The sequence below is a fragment of the Bombus bifarius genome, unplaced genomic scaffold (assembly GCF_011952205.1).
Source record: "Bombus bifarius isolate JDL3187 unplaced genomic scaffold, Bbif_JDL3187 scf7180000010271, whole genome shotgun sequence".
NCBI classification, from domain to species: Eukaryota; Metazoa; Arthropoda; class Insecta; order Hymenoptera; family Apidae; genus Bombus; species Bombus bifarius.
This window is the reverse complement of record NW_022885586.1, coordinates 938332-955204: the sequence shown is the minus strand read 5'-3', so window position 1 is coordinate 955204 and position 16873 is coordinate 938332. Positions and strand designations below refer to the sequence as shown.

Sequence of the window (16873 nt, the reverse complement as noted above, 5' to 3'; positions counted from 1 at the left end):
TTTGTAAGTAGAATTTTATATCAACAAATTCAGTCATGGTAAATATTTACAGACTTTGAGATAGGGTGTCTTTTGTCATAAGCTAAATATTTGGGATACCTTTTTTTTTTAGTAAAGAGGTTGCCAATTACTGTTCTGTAGCCACCATATTTATCAAAACACATAACAAATCTATTTCAAGCCTCCATCCCTTTCAAACCTCATCGATTCTCACTGAAAACTTTCAAAAGCTGTAACGCTGTGCAAACGAACAACCTCTCTAACCACACTGTTTCTTCAAACACATCTTGAATATCATCGTTTCTGTTTCCTGACCGTCCATACCTTTTCCAATCTTTATCATCTTCCAAACATAACAACCTGTATCGAAACCAGATGGTAAGCAATAAAGTGCAAAGTTTAAATCGCGTACGAATTCATTCGGCGCGCCAATAATCGGCGGGCGTTTGCGCGCTGCATTGCTCGGCGACGCTCGTGAGGGTTCGTAAGTGGTCGGTGGCGTCGCGACGTCGAGTGGGGATACGCCGGTCGAAGTAGAGAGATAGCGTAGTTGCGGCCCGATGGAAGAGCCGCGCGGAGGGACGAGAGAGGGTGCGGAGTCCGCGTGTCGTTGACAGCAGCGGCGGCTAGGAGGCCTCGGTGAGGCCAGTGAAGCGTCGCTCGACAGTCGAAGCCGGTCTCTCGGCGTGCGAGTATCGAGAGTATCGCGAGGTTTCGCCGTACGTTCGTTCTTGCCTCGCGACGCGAACTTGTCACCTGTCAAGTCACGCTTGCCGCACAAACATAACATAACATAACATATCATATCGGAATTTCAAGTCAGTCGAGAGTCTCGACATCGTGTTTCTTCCCTCGAATTTTGCCGCGTGTGTCGCGCTGACGAACCATCGAGTTCTCGAGATCCCCCCCGTTGTGCGTTGATTCGTGTCGTGCCCGTTCGGCAACTGCGTTTCCGCTCGCGTGTGTCCAGTGTGCAGAAGTGTGTGGATGCGACGGCGGAAGCGTAGCCGTCGAGATTGCCGCGAGGACGTTCCCCCCTGGCCGGTTAACTCCTAGGTAAGTCGATTATTCTCGTTATTGTCGCGTGTTGCGACGTTTCTCGTTACCAGCTCGCGTGTTGAAAACGTGTTTCGCTTTAAATTCCCGCCTTGAAAAGTGTCATGAACTCTTCGCCTACGTGCATTGTACATGCGTGCGTATATGCGACGTACTGTTTATACGCGTACATGTGTAAGTACATGCCGATGTGTAATCGTAACGGAGCTTGTTTATTCATTCGCGAGTAGTGGACGTACAAAGGTTCGATCAAGTATTTGTTTACGTAGCGGGAAGGTGGTCGAAAAAAGAGGACGCGATTGAAAAAGAAAATAGAAACACGATGGTGGCGTATCGGAGAGACGCGCAACACGGTATCCTTCAACCAAGGTTATGGTTTAATCGACTGAATTGAAGTTTCCTCCGAAACCGGACGAGCAACACGGTTCTCGGTTTCGTTCGATTAAAATCCACCCGCTTCGGCAGTCCGCGAACGAACTACCCTGTTGTTCGTAGTACCGAATAACCCAGTTACCACTCGGATAAGAAGGCACACGCTACGCGTGACCTACATCTACATAAGCGAACGTGCACTTAGGGTTTGACGCGCGCCTGTCCGCATTATGCATCGGCATTCTTTTGAATTCACCGTTGAAATATCGGTGGGAAGTAGTTTGGCGAAAAATCGATTTATAGTGGCTTTCGCTTTGATCCCTGACCCGGCAAGAGCGCGTGGCGTCATTGGCGTTGTTCGTGATTATTAAGTGGATAACGGCTGTGGAAATTCCAATTGGTCGCGAAACGCCAACGAAAACATTGCCCTGGCTATCTGGAAATAAAGGATGGTGGGGTATCGTCCGAACAGCCGGTGATTACACGGCCTCTCGTTTCCGGTAACGAGCATTCGGAGTTGTGGCCACTCCTCGCACTCCGCTATTGATATCCGCGTAGAGAGATTCGCTTAGCATTTTAAATACATTCGATCGATCCTTCTCGTTTCGCAAAATTTCCACGAGCTCTCGCGTTCCAAACGTTTCGAGATTTCTGACTTGCTAATACGCGATTCGGATAAGGGGGGGGGGGTTAAAAACGACTACGTTTCTCCCGAGGTAATCGCGATTACGTAGCCGCTCTATGACGCGTCCACCATCGGCTGTCTATCGACTCCTCCTCGTCTATCGATATAACGCTATTCCAGCGCGTCCGCCCGTGTTATTTGCGCGACGATTTGAATTCATTTCGCGTCAAGTCGCAAACGTGATCGGAAAACGTACGAGATGCGTGTGCTCCCTTCGTGTCTGCGAATTGTCGAACCCGTGTTTGCGCGGCTGTTTCTTTCTCTTCCGAGATGTTCCCCGTTGCTCCGTTTTATAGCTCGTAACCATGATATCAAATGATTTTTGGTATTTACGACGGAATTCTGCGGTTACCTTTAACCTTCGAATTACCGACGATCGTTTTACCGATTCCGTCTTTCGCCGATAATCGTTATATTTCTTTATTTTTCTATGCACGGAAATAAACATTTGTATAAAGCTACACGATCAACGATGACGTATGACGATCGGCATAATAATTGTCGTACAAAGGCTATATCGGTGAAGCGGTTGTTGGTAAATAAACATTGTCGACGAACTTGGTGTCGGTGAAAACATTCGAAGGTAATCCAGAACGACGTTTCATTCGCAATCGATAGAAAAAATCCTGCTTTTGATTTGGAGCTAATCAGTGTGCTTTTTAATCATTTTTTCATAAATGGTAATCACAGAAATCACCCATCAAATATCATTTCAAGCTGGGATCAGCTATAAGAAATTTGGGAATTTTATTGCGATAGAAATACAAGAATCAGCGGAAAATATTTGAATCTACGAGGTATCGATATTTTAAATACGTATTACGTTACATTAAAATTTCTCGATTATTTCACGTTTAGCATCTCTTTAATTAACGTGCAGTCTTTTCGTAACACGAATATTACGTTAATCCTATATACCAAATTATGCACGTAAGCTTCATTATATTTTACTATCATCGTATTACGATCAACCATGCATAATGTGTTTCTGGCTGAAAAAGCAAAAGCAGAGAGGAAGAGTCGGGGCCATCGGGGGCATCGTGGATAAAGAAATGCTCGAATAATGGAATGTTTGGATAACAGAATGCTGCTACCGGCAAGTATAGCCCGAATAATATGAGTTGCCGTAAGGTTCCCCCGTATAAAACGTTAGGTACGTTCGATTCAATGATTAAACGCTAATCCACTAAAAGATAGTAACTCGTGCCAGAAGGCACAAGCGTGGTATTACGTTTCCTAGTACTTGGTTGCTCCATTTCAACGGAAAATTATGAACGAATGTCCTGCTACGTAACGTACCGATCGTAGTTGCGATTACGTGCACGTGAAATTCGTATCGGTGCGTATACGTGTACACGACCTTCATGCACGTATACATATTGTTATCGATATTATAGTTTGCTCGATTCATGTATCCTACAATTAGAGAACATCGCCTGTTAATCGGTCATACTTCTCGTGTCACAGCAGGCAACTAGATTGTAATTATATGTGTGACATGGTAATTACATGTGTTCTACACTTTCTTTCTTTCTTACATTTATTCCGCGTGTTTTATAGCGCGAGTCTTCGTATAATGTACGTACTTCATACATAAAATTGCAGGTTCTAGTTGAAGAAAGGAATGATGAAAGGATATTAATTATATTTAAATTTTCTTTCATCAACACGATGTTAAAAAACAATTTCGGGCTGTAAATTGACCGAAAAGAATTGCAAATTGGCCTTAATATGGCAGAGTAAACGTTTGATAAATCGCAGGATTTATCAGTTCACACGCGACTTTCATTAAACGAAGATTTCGACTTTAAAGTATGGATACGCGCGTCTAATCTGAACTTGTATCGTATATCATAGGGAAATGCTTACTTTGTGACCTTGTACTTTGTTTATCGTCTGGTACCTATTAATCGTTATCATGGCGCATAGACTAGCGCAACTGTGGTGACTTATCTGCGAAAAAACACGTAATTGGACGATATGAGACATAACGTGGCGATAAGATTGATTCGTTAGTGCGTTCTATATTTTATTAAAGTCGTAGCGAGGCGAAAGCCGCAGATTGCTTCCACTCCATTTAGACGATTATTAATTCATAGTTTGTGATTGATGGTCCTCGTTGTTTACCACGAGATACACAAGAAATAACAAGCGTAACTTGGATAATTACTACGTACACCGTATAGTTGTGTTGCGCACACGATACAGTGTACATACGAAATTCGCGCAACGTTTCACTTTCAATTTCAAGCGTATCAGACAAAAATTATTGTCGGGAGTGTTAATTCTTTGTTGTGATTATTTTTTATTGTTGTGTAAATAATTTTTTTCTCTTATCTCCGGTCGATGTAGTTATCGTCTCGTCTTTTTTCATACCGATAAAGGCAAAGTAATATTTATTTCCCGCTAGCATTCGTCATTTTTAATTGCAAAATCTGAAATCGACGCATGTACTCGCAAACGCGGGTCGACGTTTTTCAGGCTTGTGATTTTAGCAACAAGTGTTTCGCCAATATAAAATCTGTGGTCTTTGATCAGTAAATCATCCACAATCATGTATTGTGTGTGCAGTTTCGAAAGCTGATACGAAATGGATCGGCGTACATATTTTCGGGCTGAAACAGATCGGTTACAGAAAGTGTATTCGGATTAATATGTTGGAGTCGTAGATAAATGTTCGAAACGCAGCGGTTTGCACGCGGATAATATAAAACTATATTTTTTGCAGTAACAGCATTCGTGTCAGATACAAGCGATAAAGAGAAATAAAAATTGATAATATCATGGGTTATGCTGATCGTTTGCTTAAAAATTAGTTAACCTATATATACATACACATTGATTAGCAGTTATCGATCTTAAATTTTCTAAATTACTACAGAAGTGAAAATATCTAGGGTTTGGTGAATTCCTCTTTTACCAGTGACAGGTTAATTCGTATGTTCCGCATTCCTCGTTGTATTAAACCGTGAAAGAGTTATAACGTTAGTCAGGGAATATTAGTTTACTCTTAGGGTGTTATCGAACCAAAAAATGAAACGTCAAGATTTTCTAGAGCGATCACGAACTCTAAGCACGTGCACGGAGATCTCCTTTCCAACACTTTGCTCTTGCAACGTGTTCATGACCTAGGAACGTCGAAGCACACACGGAATACCTGTATACCGCAATATCAGAGGGGCAAGAAAGAACAGATACTCGTTGACCGCAGTCGTTTGGAATGCTGCCGGCGTTCCCGGCGCATTAATGGCGAGCAGACGTAACGTGCGTTATTGCGGCACTTATTTCTTATCCGGCTGAGCGTATTTAGACGGCAATAAATCTGCCTACCGGGTTTATCGGTTGCTTCCAGCCAGTCACTGTGTCGTGCAATATCGAAAATCAAGCTTCCCGTCGGCATACAAAATCTTCCCTTTTTAGCTGAAACTTTTTCAGAGTGGCCGATAGGACGGGCACTGTGCGAAATCATACGTCCGTTTCACCATGTTTTGCATGGTAGAGACGAGAATTTTAAATTCAAATCGCAAAGGGTCCTGCATGCGAATCTCTCGAACGTGATTTTTCGTTGTTTCTATATTGTAAAGGATGCTTTTTTATTTACAAATCGAGAGATAAAGCAGCGAAAATTGTTCGATAGCGGTGTGATCAAGTGCATTGTAAATAGGTTGAAATTTTACCCAAAAATTTCGAATATCTTGTAGAAGCATTTGGAAAAAATATAATTTTAAATAGATTTAAATCTATACGAGGCAGGTTATAATCCTTTGTATAATATATATATCTATATTCTTTGTATAACAACAAAATATATGAAATATCCAATGTAGAGTGTGTACACGCTTTTTATGAATTCGTATAAATATCTGTTTGGCGGATGAGCGTGTTACGAGTAAGTTATGAGTAATATCTAATCCGATCCGGTGTATTAAAAGTTTTTATGTCGGGATATATTAAACACATAGCGTAAACACATCGATCTCTCCCTTATCGTTCGAACTAGTCCGTATTTTTATTTTAATTCGTCCTTTTGAGACAGTGGGTCGAGTTTTTATCAATACGCGGATTGTTTTAATTGACGGTGCGTACGTATATTTTCGATAAATATACAATTTAAATTCGGCGATGATTTTATCGAACAGCGCCGAGTGGTATGATCCGCACCAACGATAGCGATTCCTCCTGGTTCGGCGAAATATTTTTTCACCGCGTTGCATGTTGCGCGCCGTACGCGGAGAACAAACATTCGTTATGCGTTTCGCAAAATAAAAAAATATATCGACGATGGACATATTTGGTTCGCGATAAAAAATAACACGATCGAATAATTTCCGCCCACCGCAGCATGCGCTTTCTTCCTTTGGTGCACTGAAATGGTTCGTGCGACCGTTTAATTAATTCAAGTGGACTTGGCTGATGCTCGCGGGGTTAAAAGAATCGCGAATATTCGCGTTGAAAGCTGGCGCATTTAACGCGATGATAGATGCGCTCAACCACGTTTATCGAATTATGTATGTATTTTTAAACCGTATTGCTCGTTGATGGATTGCCTGATAGCTTAATTCGCGATGCGATTTCTATTTAACGCCGCTGAACTTTGATTATTTCGCGCGATCTTTATTCCATTTGAATATGCGATTATTATCGGCTCGTTCGTTCATTCGTGTTATCAGATCAGTGCAGTTAAATGCTGTTAAATTTAAAGATGGCAAGTTCAAGAGTCCGCTGAAGGATTCATCCTTCGAATTTGTAGATTAATGTCTACTTAACGACGCGTAGGGATCCACTTGCTTCTGAACCAGAGATACGTTTTAACCAGACGAAAGTTAAACCTACTTTTCTCATCATCCCTGTGATATTTTCAAGGAGTTACGTCGCTCGGTAAATTTGTACGAAAGGGTCACACAAACATCGAGTAATTTTGCTCTCAACCCTTGAAAAGTACATGCAGTAACTCCAGCAACTTGTCCTGTTTACACGCAGTACAGTTAATATTTGTAGATTTTGTACGAATTCCATATGTGTCAAGACTATATTAAACTGCAATATGAGATTTCGTACATAACTCTATAAATCATCCACGGACAAATTTACGTCAATAACCATTCGTATACGCAATATGCCCTCCGAAAAAATATTCCTCGATCTTGGCTACGAAGAATTCCCTGATCTCGTAATTACAGGTAATGACACACGATAAAATAATTTCGCGGAGAGGTTAGCGGTAAACGAGGCACCAGGAAAAGTTCAATTAACGTTTGAGCAGGGATGTGCGAATTTGGTCGGTTTGTTTGGCCCGGTAAAAAGTGAACGCGATGCGGAGGTCGATGGGTGGATGTAATCAAGGAGAGGAGGGCAGGTTCGAGCTGACGACGGGCTCCATTCAACTTCAGAAATGAAGCGCAATGCATCTTTAATTAAATCTCTTTGCAACGTTCGCGTTCGGTGCCTGAAATTTATTCCGTGCATTTCAATCTCTCCGTTAGCCTTCTTCCCCTTCCATTCCCCGTTTTCTCCTTGTTCTTCTTTCTTCGTCGTTCTAGACGACCGATCTCTCCTTTTGTACGTTCATGGCGTACGTCGTTTCCGTCTTTGGATTTTTTCCAGCTCGTGCCGAAAATTCTAAGCGACGCGTCCGGGTACCACGAACACCGGCCGAGATTTCAAAGCGGATTCCCTCGTACGAGGTGTAACAACCTCGTTTCCCCCTATTTTCGCCCGCGATATAGCTTAACCGTGGTACGTGTCCACCTGCTCGTAGCAGTTTGTTCTGATAGCGCGGCTGAGGATTCTCGTCGTGGCAATCTTGCTTCTATCTTGGACCTCATTTTGTTCCGGTTTACCTTGACGACCGGTTCAATCCGTGTATATATGTTATTCGTTTGCATAATTCCGTAGTATTGACCGAGGAAAGCAAGTTCAGGTGATCTTTAGACGCAATCAGATGTATCGATCAATTTCGCTTCAGCACGGTTTAATATTTTTCCTGATTTCTTTCTTTTCCTTTTTTTCTTCTTTTTCTTTTATGAGTTTTTTATTATTGCAAATAGTTAGTCAGGAAATAGTTGATAACGAGTAATTCCGATTCGGACCAATGAATTTGTTTATGTAATCCTAAATGCATTGTTATTTTAGACGCGGTTAAATTATCCATAAATCTTTTTTCTGTTAGTAGCTTTTAGTATCTTCGACTTCCTCCCTTTTCAGAGTTTGTTCCTGTACAGGAGTCGAAGAGGCAGCGAATAGAAGCGAGTAATTTCGATTCGGTCGAGTGGATTAATTTATGTAATCTATAGAGAAGCTCCACCGCCCGATATTATTTCATAGTCTTGTTGGGAAATGTTCATGGCTTTAAGCACGCCGAGGTCTAACTTAACTGGGCTGCAACTTTATGGTTCCTCGATTATCCTAGCTCCTATTATTCGAGACCTCCATTATCTGATGTATCAAAAACAGATGACTCAGAGTAATAGTATGCCATAAAATTTTACCACGTCCTTCTCTAACGTATAATACAGTCCAATACATTGTACGATATAACCGTTTTTAAAATCTATCAAATTCTATCTTATTCCAATATTTTTTTCATAAAAGAAAGGTAGTTTTAACCTGTATGTGAATTTCACGTACCTGCATATTCTCATTGATTTTCGTCTGCTTCGATGTATTTGAGCGTCATCGACCTTGTGACAAGTCAGACTTTCTCGAACGACTCGATATTATATAATAAATACCGTACTTCTACGATATAGCTTAGCATTTACAGTTAACGTTTAAAATTATACATCTTTACAAAAATATACAATCCAGATCTGCCTGTTGTAAATTCGAGCTATCTACGATCTATCTATAGCCATTGTTTACGGAAAAAAGACGATAACACGAAAGATTCGAAATTCCACAGCCGTAGAAAAATAGTAAAAAAGCAGATCTCGCTGTTGTATAACTCTCAATTCCAAAATTCTGGGGAAAATTCGAAATCGAACAGTAGCGGAACTAATCGTACCGCGATAAAACAATTTGTTCGCGTTGTTGAATAACACGGCACCATTTCAAACGGAAAACGTACTCTCGAAAACTATCGGCTATTTTTACGCAACGACATTTACAGGAATATCATGATTTTCCTGCGAAATGATTTTCGTGTGCGGTTTGTAAAATATGGGCATCGTCCAGCTTGGGAAAGAGCATCGGTGATACCGACATAAAGTGCGTCGGGATGCGGAACATTTAAATTTTAAATGACCGGCCGGTATACCGTTGTACGCGTGTACGCACGCGTGTTATGCACGTTGGGGCCGCTTCGGGTCGGATAGCTGTAATTCGCTGTTTCCCCACACCTCCTGATCGAGCAGTCCTTTTTATCGCGCGATCGAATCCCAAAATGGCTGTATATTTTTCCGTATATCGGATATCTGGCGCTGTTTCGTCCGGATATACGCTCGAGTCGAAAAACGTTCGGACATTTGGCTATTTTTTCACAAAGTGTGGTTTAATTATCGTGTTATTAAAGGGATAGAGAAAACAGAGTTCGAACATGTTTGGTCAACAATTGGCAAGGTATATATTGGCAATATTACGGCAGTAAAATGAATTTTACTACTTTTACTTCAGTGTACGTGTACATTATACTACAAAACTCTGAGTCGGTAGCTTCGACGATAAAAAGTCTAACGTCGTAATTAAACAAGCAAAACTTGTAACTTTCTTTCAAGGAGCAAGCAGCCTCGTTTACGTTCCACCACAGAGCGTCTTTCGTTAACAAGTATAACAAAACGAACCTGTATTCTACCTTCTCATTTTTTCTCCAGGAAACAACCAGTCTAAACCAATAATTAAACTCCGAAGGAATAATCGAACTTAACGTCGAACGCACCCTCCACTCGATCTACCCACGGCAATCTGGTTAGAAAGGTATCTACACCAAGCAAAGCTGAGCGTCCCAGGCATTGTATTTAAATTGGTTTAATAGGGCGCATCGATCAAACGACAGATCCTAATTACGGATATATCACGATAGCTATCCGGATGTTTGCGCGCGCGTCGAACGAAACGTAGACGGTAGCAGCGGATAGCGTTGGAAAAATTTCAATCTCGATTATCTCGATTCATCGTGAATGCTGGTGTAACTGCCACCGCCACGTGTATCGCAGCGTAAAGCCAACAACTCCAGAGTTTCTAGCAGCCCTTTCCATTAATTAACCTAAATGCGAGACAACAGCTACACAGCTTACACAGCTACACAGCTACCGGCGCCGCACGGCGTCTCTCTTTGTCCGCGGTTTCTGGCCGCGACGCTCGCGATCGATCTACAGGATAAACGTCGCTTTCCACGGAGAAATGTCGCGCCGATCGATTTGTTCTTCGGTGTAAATGCGGCTTAACGGAGGTTGCTTACGGTTCTGAGCGAACCCCATCCTGTTGCATAGCGACTTGCAGGCAAACATGTGGTTAGACCGGTTGACTCAGGCAGGTCGGTTCGCTTCTCTTCATCGGTCTCTTCTCTCGCACGCTTGGTCGTCTCTTTCTCCGTTTCCAATTGCTGGCTTCTTCTCCTCGTTGGTTTTTTCTGTCTTTCACTTGGGCGTCTTTTCTTTTCCTTCTTCTTTTGGTTTCTTCCTCCTCTTTTCTATTCGACCGTCTCTCTTTCTGCTTACAACTGGTCTTTTCTTCTCTTACTTTCATTCCTTTCCTTCTCTTATTTCTTCCTCACCTCTTTTCTTATTTTATTCTCTTTTCTTTTCTCTTTCCTTTTCTTCCACATTTTTCTCTTCTCCTGTCTTCCTTTTTTCTCCCTTTTCCTCTCTTGCCGGTTTGAATCTATCGAGCCCGTGAGCATCTCGACATAACGCTTGCGGTATATAAGCGTTCGCTATGAGGATGCTCAAGATGCTCCGAGCGCATACATCGCTGCGCCGGCTATAACCCGTGTATCGAGAGACCACAGAACGTCTCTCGGGGATTCTGAGTTCGATCGGGATTTCCGTTGCGGCTCCCGAGAAAACCGACGCGACAGGGTGCTCCAGGGAGAAACGTCGCGTCGCGGGTGATCCACACGTCCGCACAGCTTTCTCGGCTTATGGAAATGCGTGCTTGTCGAATACGATCGAGACGAAATCGAGAAGTCAGAGACCAGCAGGTTCGACCACCCACGTTCTTCGTCGTTGCGTCGCTGGGGATTATTTCTGTGATCGTCAGCCTCCGGCCATGGGTTTAATAATTGAGACGGGAATCGCTCGAAACGCGAGCGAAGGTTTCCGAGAGCTTTGCCAAGTTACCGCGTCTTCGTATACGTCTCTTCCTTTTTCACATCGATTTTAATATTATTCGGATGTCGTAGGATTGTCTGGTGTTTTCTCAAGTGTCGTTCTTGCGGATAAAAGGTAGCTGAATTATTTTAAAGCGCATATTGAGTATATTTAGTTCCAAATATACTATACATATTCGAATTAAAATACCTATTGGTTCTTAGATACAGAAAGGACGTTAAATAAAATCAATGTCAGAAAATCAACAGAATCGTGCTTGTCATATTTTTCTGCTGTAATATTCATATAATAAAAATAATGCGTGATCGCGAAACAAAACGTTCGAAACGTTTGAAACGACGCAGCGAAAGGAAGCGTAGCACTCATTTGCATTAGGCTCGCAATGGATGTTATTGCGTACTTCCGCGTTATTGCATCCGACACAGTAATAATCTTGTATCCCGAGCATAGATATACCGCGATACGCGGCGGGTAAAAATTGCATTAGGGGAGAACTGGATCCATAGAAAAGGGAAAGGAATAATTATCGGTGAGAAATTTGCTGTAAAACGTCGCGTGAAGCCACGGATAATTTCACATCGCGTTGAAATTCATTCCGTGGCTTGGTGTGTAAAACGGGTGCGTGGAAAGAAGTAAATACCGACTGTGGTCACATATAAACGCAATCTCCGGCACGAAAGAAATAAAGCCACCGGGATAAAAGTAAAACCAGTCACGTAATCTCGCCGCAGCTTGCTTACAGAGTGTGTAGTATTCCTATTAACATATTCCGTGTTGACGGCGATGATTTTCATGAAATAAGCAAGATGCTTGTTTCTCTTATCGAAACTTTACTGTCACAGAAATTGTCAGGCTTACTAGATAATAATAATCATTAAGATTAGTCCAATGGCAAGAGACTCCCGTAATAGGCATAATTTTCTTATCGTTAAATGTTTTTCGAATTTACTTTTCGTGCAAATTGCGAGAGGCGCCGTTTCCCAACGGAACAAGAGAACATCAAATTTAATATAATTTAATCTACCCAATTTCTCTAATCGTACGATCGTTCGATCTAACTCTTTGGAAACTTCGAAATTGCCGTCTCTTTATCTTCCCTTCAAATTTAACGTCCATCTTGTTTCCATTATCTCCCAAAGTCTCTAATAAAATCAGCGATTCCCTCTCGAGTAGCAATAATATCGACTTTGACGGTAATCGCAGCGCAATCTGCGCTTGTGGCGAAATGGCCCCAGAAAACGACTTGAAAAATTCAGAAAAGAACGTGTTCGCGGACTGACAGATTGTCGGGCGGATTGTGGAACGATAAAATGATGAGCAGCACGTCGGTCACTGCATTGTTACTGTTCGACGTACGATTTCGCGTTGGTTAATGTAAACGTTAGCTCAGATAGCGGGGAATAAATTGTCTGACTCGCGTCGTTTCCCCTTTCAATGTGTGCATGTGCGACCGGCGTTGTAACGAGCGTGTTTGCAAGTGCGTATGTCATGATTACACGCGTTGGAACTCCGTTTGTAATTGTAACCGGCCGTTTCGTCGAGTTGTACCGAACGGCAGAGCCGCGGCGCATTCGGTGCGAGATGGCTGTGTATGAATTTGGTTGCGAGGCTCGCGAATAAAGACCGGCCCGTGGGATTTATCATCGAGATTTTCGATGTCGATAATATAATAGTCTCGTCGCATGCACGCGTGCCTCGTTAAACAATATCGCGCTGCCTCGACGAAACTCACGCGCGATACATGACGAGGCTCGCGTTTTTTAGATTTTTTTAACGACGCGCTTTTTTACTGCTGAGACGAAATCGATATCGCGTTTCAGGATAATTTTTGTTAAAGCGTCGTGCTCAAGTTCTTGACACGCCCAGGTCCTACAAAATCGAAGGAATGTCCAACTTTTTGCCGCTATTATCTAGACATCCGACGAAATATAATTTAATCGTAAAATGCGAGATAAGAAGATTTTCAATGATATCGTTCAATGTTCATGATCGTTCAGAGCTACGTATTCTAACGAAGAACGTTCTGAATGAAGAAATAACGTAGACGCTTAATAGTAAAATCAATTATTTCTTTCGTACTTAAAATTTTCTCCAAGGAATAAAGTAAACCGTGATAAATAAAACTACATGTCAGATTGCTACAAGTAGTAGCAATAACGAAAGCACGCGGAGTACCACTATGACGAGCATATTGCTCAACTTTTTATGTGGCATGATTCAAACCTATTTCATGTGTCGGCGTCACGCTTCCCTAAGTGGGTTATCGACCGTATCGTCTATAAAGATACTGTTTTCAACGTGCTTTAACTTGGCTGCATGCGAATCTTTGTTTAAGCGTACCGAGTCGTTTCGACTGTTATCGAACTCACACAAGACTTCCATGGTATTCGTCGAAACTCGTAAATCAACGCAAAGAGTACCTCTGTTAAAGTGTATATTTCTTAATCCTCTTAACGGAACGTTATTATAAACTCAATTTACAGAAAATGAAATAGTTCAACGTAGGTAACCAGTTCGTTCGTTATAAATTGCGTATTTATGGACAAACAAGAGGTAAACCACTTTGGTGTTACCAATGCTGTTAATATTTGCATAGACACACGAATTTCGAACAGTCGTAATTCCGGCTATTAACAAGCGGTCGAGCGACTCACTGAAAAGGTTTTATCGAGATTATGGGGCTGGTTTCCAACTTTTCTATACGTTAAATAGCGTACGTTTTGCAAGCCGCGGTGGAAATTTGTTACGGTGGAAATCACGCGTGAGTCGAAACCATATATCTAAGACTATCGCGCGCATCTAACCTGAAGCTAAAAGACATTGAAACCTTAAAGTTATTGTTTGAAAGGCAGATAACGTAATCGTTCTATACGTAACGGGTCTATTAAAAAATGTAATTTGTCAAAAACAAGTAGATCTTTCCATTTTGATTTCCTTGACTCAAGTTACGTTCTTATGGTCTAATCGTCGGTAGTTCTGGTAGAGGTTAAATCGATTTTTTGCCGACGTAAAAACCAAGTTGTAATCGCGGCATTAGCAAAGATGGCAAATTTCACGCAGAAGAGCCGTATTCCACGAACTGGAGTAAGTATGTCGTACGTCAGGTTCCGTGTAGTTCGACCTGGTGTGTTTGTACGATCTTCGCAACAGCATCTGTCCAACTACAAGTATCCATATAAGTTTGCTTGAACCAAACGGAATAGAGGTACTCTGGTTCACGAGGATTTAACGGTTGCAATGGTAATGCTAGAGAGATCCAAACAAGGCAGAGAAACCTTTGACGAGGTACTTATTAGAGCTGTCTTGGGGATTTCGAGCGACTGCTCTTCCAGCCTTTGGTGTTTCCTTCTTGGTATGTTTAATTGATTTCGAAGCAGGTTCTACGTGCATTACGCAGTGTACAGAGCGATCCATTAGATCGGAAGGTTCACTGCGACAGATTAGACAGATATTGATAAAAATCTATTGAGTTTCTCAGTAGAAACATGGGAAATAATTTTATTACTTTTAATTAAACGAATCTTTGTTGGTTTTCATTTCAAAGTTCACATTTATGAAACATTCCTTCCGCTTTAAACCTCATCCTAATTAACAAACAATTTATGGTATAAGCTTAACAAAACTTCCGCATCGTTAATTTTTTATCATTTCACGATACTGAATTAATCTCTTAATATATCCTTTTTCTTTCCATAATTCTCTCTACTTTATCTTCTGGTTGAACGATCGACACATAGAAAATTCAGAGATCGATTCTTTCGATACAAAAGTATACGTACAGAAGTTACTGATTAATTAACGGATAGTCACAATCTCGAAATAGAATCAAAGGGACTCGTTAAACGATCGTATCCTTTCAGTCACGTATAAATTCACGAAAATTCATGACGGATCGTATCAACGATTTGTTCATAACCAAACTTAACTCATTCGCGATTGAAGAGTAATTGAATATTTTTCTGCGGTTCTTTCTGACGAGAAAAAGAATGATTTGGTCGAAAGGTCGGTGACCTGTGTTACGTAGAACTTCGCTATACCTCTTCACCCACCGCTCTCTCGCTCTCTAATGATCATTGTCCACTTCCCGTTACCAATATCCTTATTATCGGTCAACCGCTTCTCTGTTCGCGACGCGTGTTCTGTATGCGGTCATATCGAATCCCATTATAATTACCGATGTGTTTGCCCGCAACCGACTTTAATTGCGAGGCAGGGGACTCGAATAACGTCGTTTATCTCCTCGATTGCGATCGCATGAATCTTCTGCTTTTAACGTCGCAGCTATTAATACCGAGTTTATCTTCATAGAATCATCGTTCATGGACGTTTTGCGCTTTGATTGAAAGGAATTAAAATCGTGAACCATTATTGGAGTCGAGAAGTTTCTTTCGGTTCTCAGGCTCAAATTTCAAATTGCGATACTTCTTCTTTTAGAAGCTAGCCGAGAAATTTGAAATTTTAACCTAGATTTATCAAAATTTTAGCATTCAAGTCTAGAATCTGCACTGTTGGAAACAACTTTCATGAATGTTAAATATTCAGCCTCGTTTCATACGAAAATCACATTTGCGACGAAATCGTGTTTCTCCTTTTATTTCTTTTCTTCCTTCCTTTACCGCGAACGAGTTTATATCAGTCCAGTCCACATGTAACTATTCAAATGGTATCGACGAAATGTTTACGCCGAAAGTTCGGAAGAATACGTTAATAAACGTAAGAAGCGCAGACCGCGGATGCTGTATCGAGAAAATGGACTTGCAAAGTCCATGCGGATGCGGAGCAAATATCTGTTAAGAAAGTGATACCGCGTTAAACGTTCTTCGTTTAGCCTGTTTCTCTTATGTTTGTCATCTCTGAATAATTGCTCGATCTATTACGATTCAATGGAAGAATCGGCGAAAGGGACTACGTTAAGGAAGAGAGAAGCTACACGACCGATTAAGGCTCGATGCGGACGAAAGGCAGATCGCTGCAAAGCGGCACCAGATTGGGAAAACAAAGAAATACATATGCGCGTATTCTTCTTTACCGAGACAGAAGAACTTTGTTTCTTTGTTTTTCGAACGGGCAGCGCAACGGTGTCGTACGGTAAAATGTCGCTCGTGTGCATTCAGAGTAAAGGTGGGATTTCTTATGCGCGTCGAATGCAATGCGCGTGTCCGCGTTAAAAGATCTCGCTGCGATTGTATGTCTGTCTTCGTTGTCTAACTGGGAAAACGAAGAAAGACGTACGATCGTAGCGATATCGCAACGTCAAAAGTCGCCTTGTCCGCATCAGGCCTTAGGCCCGAATCACACTACGCCACCGCGGAAACAGTAACAGTACAAATGCGTTCGACGCATACGTCGGATGCCCGCTGCGATGTCGCATCGTGTGATTCAGGTTTAAAACTGCTTTTAACGCGGACGCACATAGGAAATTCCGCCTTAAATAAGCCGGTGACCGGATGAAACGTCGACTTTCTTAAGAAGCGATTGGCTCAAAACTAGGAGC

At 41.8% G+C, this 16873-nt stretch overlaps 1 protein-coding gene across 4 annotated transcripts in view; it reads left to right on the top strand.

Annotated features, from left to right (window-relative positions):
* Positions 1-558: 558 nt before the first annotated feature.
* The window catches only part of LOC117216540 (putative polypeptide N-acetylgalactosaminyltransferase 9), a 294302-nt gene continuing 277987 nt past the window's right edge, over positions 559-16873 (top strand). For 3 of the 4 annotated variants that reach the window (XM_033463300.1, XM_033463299.1, XM_033463302.1), the window contains exon 1: positions 560-1056. The gene's annotated coding sequence lies outside the window, so the exon portion shown is untranslated. Of the gene's footprint in view, positions 1057-16873 lie in introns of all 4 variants that reach the window. The other variant, XM_033463303.1, reaches the window with a different exon arrangement.